The following is a 5,227-nucleotide window of genomic DNA, read 5'->3' on the forward strand; positions in this document are numbered from 1 at the left end:
GGCCGACACGTGTGTTTATTTAATCTTTTTCATAGTTGACTTGCCAGGACCACCTGAGTGAGATAGGATTACCAGCGGATGCGGTTAAATCTGCCATCGTTTTAATTGTGGGAGGACTCCGCGGCAACAACGTGGAACTGTGGTTCGGACATCATGTTAAAAACATGGTAATTCATGTATATTTAAAGGGCAGTGTGTCACTTTTCTGGTGCGCGGTCTGCTACCATGGATATGTTAATTAGGTATATACACTTTAAAGATCAAAGCATTTTTCGGTTTTATTTTTTCAGGATCAATTTGCTGATCAAATCCCCTCTTGCTCTGAGGATGTTGCCGTGGAAACAGACTGTGTGAAGCTGTTTTTTCATGGTATGATCTATTACACTGGAAAATGTAATATCTTGAGTTAAAATGTACTTGAAAAACTATATCAGTCAATATGACACTTGAAATAATAAAAAACCTTATTGTGAAAAGGCCTCCTGCTGGTGCCCCAGAGTCAGGACTAAACATGGACCGGCCTCCTGCTGGTGCCAGAGTCAGGAGTAAACATGGACCGGCCTCCTGCTGGTGCCAGAGTCAGGAGTAAACATGGACCGGCCTCCTGCTGGTGCCCAGAGTCAGGACTAAACATGGACCGGCCTCCTGCTGGTGCCAGAGTCAGGAGTAAACATGGACTGGCCTCCTGCTGGTGCCAGTCAGGACTAAACATGGACCGGCCTCCTGCTGGTGCCAGAGTCAGGACTAAACATGGACCGGCCTCCTGCTGGTGCCAGAGTCAGGACTAAACATGGACCGGCCTCCTGCTGGTGCCAGAGGCAGGAGTAAACATGGACCGGCCTCCTGCTGGTGCCAGAGTCAGGAGTAAACATGGACCGGCCTCCTGCTGGTGCCAGAGTCAGGACTAAACATGGACCGGCCTCCTGCTGGTGCCAGAGGCAGGACTAAACATGGACCGGCCTCCTGCTGGTGCCAGAGTCAGGACTAAACATGGACCGGCCTCCTACTGGTGCCAGAGTCAGGACTAAACATGGACCGGCCTCCTGCTGGTGCCAGAGTCAGGACTAAACATGGACCGGCCTCCTGCTGGTGCCAGAGTCAGGACTAAACATGGACCGGCCTCCTGCTGGTGCCCAGAGTCAGGATTAAACACGGGCCAGCCTCCTGCTGGTGCCAGACTCAGGACTAAACATGGACCGGCCTCCTGCTGGTGCCAGACTCAGGACTAAACATGGACCGGCCTCCTGCTGGTGCCAGAGTCAGGACTACACAGGGACCGGCCTCCTGCTGGTGCCAGAGTCAGGACTAAACATGGACCGGCCTCCTGCTGGTGCCAGAGTCAGGACTAAACATGGACCGGCCTCCTGCTGGTGCCAGAGTCAGGACTAAACATGGACCGGCCTCCTGCTGGTGCCAGAGTCAGGACTTAACATGGACCGGCCTCCTGCTGGTGCCAGAGTCAGGACTAAACATGGCCTCCTGCTGGTGCCAGAGTCTGGTGCCAGACTCTTGACTTGTTTAATGTCAATTATAATATATATTACTAAGTTGGTTTGGATTATGATTTTTCTTGCTTTGTCCTGAGTGACAAACCCGCTCACAGTAAAAATGCCATGTATCTTTGAGCAATGAAAAAAATGCGGTATCGAAATAAAGATCGATATTTCAGCGTATTTATTGGCAAAAACGATCCTTTAGAATCAAAGCATTGAGCTGTGTTTCCCTTTTGGTCTGTTTGGCAGCCTTGGGGTCTCGCTGCTGGGCCCCTGAGGACTGCGACGCCCGCCTGCCGTTCTTCTGCTTCGGGGACGCCACCATGCTGAGGACCAACCGAGTGCACGCCGACTAAAACCAGAAGAAACCTAGCAACCAGACGCTAAACATGAGCCGTACACATGACACAACGGTTATGATTTGACCAACAGTAATACCCGTTAAGAGCTTTATTTTGTTCAAAGAAAAGTGTGTCAGTTGTGTGTATGTTGTATTTTCAATAGCACGTCGCACGTTGATGACATCACAGAGTTTTTAGAACTCTGCACCGTGCTTTTTTAAACACTTATTCGTCAAAATGTCCTCACAATCTGCAACTTAACTGAAGTAAAACGGTGATGAATATTTAGCACAGGTTCTGTCCCACAAAACTAAATCCTAACGAGAAGAACCTGTCATATGGACTTTAATTAGAAAAAATAAAGGTGAAAAATACTTGCGGTTGAAATTTTTTTAATGAATATGAAACTTTCAAGTGATCTCTTTCTCTCAAAATAAATGAAATGTGCAAAAACAGAACTGCTTCATTTTAAACATTTTGATTCCGAAGGTTGTCATTTTGGGCATCAATTGAATTGAATTGATTTGTCCAAATTAAAACTGCAGTAACTGTACATGAGTTTCAATAATATACGTGTATATTTCCCTTGCTTAGATGAGCCGTGTCTGTAAAAAGTGTTAAGAGGTCATTCCGAAAACGCTATGCTCATTATTTTCATGTTAATTAGGCTGATTTTAAACATGTTTACACTATAATTAAAGCTGCGGCTGATAAAAGGGCATTTTCGTACAAGATTTGAGGCTTTATTTGGCGAATTAAACGCACCTAAACCCATTGGAACGCTTCCGAACGCTCAAGAGCAAGAGAACCTCGCGACCACGCCCAACGAAACGCGCGTGAATGAAAATACAAGCGATATATGATGATGTTAGTCGTTCTGTTGCGTAATAAGTCTGGCGAGAGGTGAAAGGAAGTGAGAGTGTGCCAGCTTCCTCGTTCCTCCCGTCACGCCCCTTTGAGCCAAGGCCACGCCCCCCCCGCTCGGGTACGCCGCGCGCCCGTTCATCCGCAGCGCTTCACTTCATGTACGGAACGCGGTGCGAGTGATGTGGGAACTGCCAAATACGACAGTCAACACGCACAATAAGGCGAAGATGAGGAACAATGTGTCTGTTTCTTAACTGTAATTTTCCGACTCTTTGGACGTTTTTTTTTTTACGTAAAATGACGCAACGAACATTTTTATTGAGTCAGAAATGTGTCGCATTGAATAGTCAGATCTACTCGAATCTGAACTGGTCAAGTCAGTTTTGTTCAGCACATTTTTCACACATTTCCGGTAAATAGTGGTTTAGTCTGGTTTAGTCTGGTTCAGTCTGGTTTTGTCTGGTTTCGTCTGGTTTAACGGTAGTCTGGTTATGTTTGGTTTAGTCTGGTTTTGTCTGGTTTCGTCTGGTTTAACGGTAGTCTGGTTATGTCTGGTTTAGTCTGGTTTTGTCTGGTTTCGTCTGGTTTAACGGTAGTCTGGTTATGTCTGGTTTAGTCTGGTTTCGTCTGGTTTAACGGTAGTCTGGTTACGTCTGGTTACGTCTGATTTAGTCTGATTTAGTGGTAGTCTGGTTTAGTCTGGTTACGTCTGATTTAGTCTGGTTTAACGGTAGTCTGGTTACGTCTGATTTAGTCTGGTTTTGTGGTAGTCTGGTTTAGTCTGGTTTCGTCTGGTTTAACGGTAGTCTGGTTACGTCTGATTTAGTCTGGTTTGGTGGTAGTCTGGTTTAGTCTGGTTACGTCTGATTTAGTCTGGTTTACCGGTAGTCTGGTTTAGTCTGGTTTAGTCTGGTTTAGTGGTAGTCTGGTTTAGTCTGGTTTAGTGGTAGTCTGGTTTAGTCTGGTTACGTCTGATTTAGTCTGGTTTACCGGTAGTCTGGTTTAGTCTAGTTTAGTCTGGTTTAGTGGTAGTCTGGTTTAGTCTGGTTTAGTCTGGTTACATCTGATTTAATCTGGTTTACCGGTAGTCTGGTTTAGTCTGGTTTAGTCTGGGTTTGTCTGGTTTAGTCTGGTTTAATCTGGTTTTAGGCAAAATATAACACCCAGCCTCACTTCAAATAACTTAAAATAACAGAATTATAGTTAGGATTAGGTTAGACACACGCTTATGACACACAGTATTTCACCGGTTTGACGAGAATTGATCTAAAAACTTTATTTGTGAACTGCTTTAACCTTTTCTCAGTCCGTTCTTCTCCACGACTTGATCTTCATCTTTCGTCTTCGTCTGGAGCTGGAGAACTCGTCCCGGTTCAGTCAGATTTGGTCTTGCAGTTTGGTGGCTAAGGCGTTAGCTCGTGTGCTACGTGACAGAGATGGCACAAGATTAACTTTGCGGAATTTGATGCTTGACAATGCCAAGGAATCATTCTAACGTTCCAGGACCTAATCCGTAAAACAATAAGGTCCGAGTGTGACTTTAAACTGCTTAAGGATCATCTTCATTCGAATTTTAATGACTTCATATTTTTAGTTATTATTTCAAGCTGTTCGGTTGTTACGGTTGAGCGTTATCTCTAAAATATTGGTCCAAAGAAAGACGTCTATCTGAAGACTTTGAAATCACTGTCTGACTCACATTTCTTCTCAGTCTTTGAAAACAGCTGTGGAAATTTTTCAAAAAATTTTCAACATTTGACTTTGACCTTTGAAGTCCTGTAAAGTATGTAACATTTTTGGAGCGTCCGCCACCTGCTGATATCATTACTTTGCCTGAAATGTTTCACCGTATGGCAGGGGTGGGCAAACTGCGGCCCGCGGGTCCGTTTGTCTTTATAATCTGGCCCGCCAAACATGCCAAGTAATATTTAAAAAACATTTTTTTTTTTTTTTTTTTTGCCCTTTGTCATCTGTCTGCACTTGGATCCTTAATAAATATGACGTGAAATGAATTAAATAATATATTCAATAGCCTATATTTGACAGAAAAGTGATATTTTATTTGATATTTAATTTTTTAGATATATTTTTTTTCACACCAATGATGGCGGGTCAGACCTCCGCTACTTCCTGGATTCGAATATGGCCCTTGGAGGAAAATAATTGCCCACCCCTGCCGTATGGCATTAAACTCACTTATCTCGCATTAAGTCGAATAAAGATGTTTTTATTGCCCAAAAACATGACCCGTAATGTCGCCCACTTGAACATAATGCCACACTGCGGAACATTTCCAGTTGCACAGTGCGCCTCTGAGCATCACTGGAGGGTTTACGTAAACCCGGTCGCCAAAGAAAGCCACAAACAAATGAAAAAAAATGTCTGCAAAAAGCTTCCCTTCAGCCCGTGGTAAACCTGTCGCGCCGCATTCACCTGGGCCGGTACGCGGGGCGGGGCCGGCAGGTGGGGAGAGCTTGAGTCAAATAAAAACACTTGCGTGTCAATGGAATTACACAGAACGTCGGG

Source organism: Eucyclogobius newberryi, unplaced genomic scaffold, assembly GCF_026437365.1.
Source record: "Eucyclogobius newberryi isolate DKJ021-1_F unplaced genomic scaffold, fEucNew1.0.hap1 SCAF_22, whole genome shotgun sequence".
Classification (NCBI taxonomy): Eukaryota; Metazoa; Chordata; class Actinopteri; order Gobiiformes; family Gobiidae; genus Eucyclogobius; species Eucyclogobius newberryi.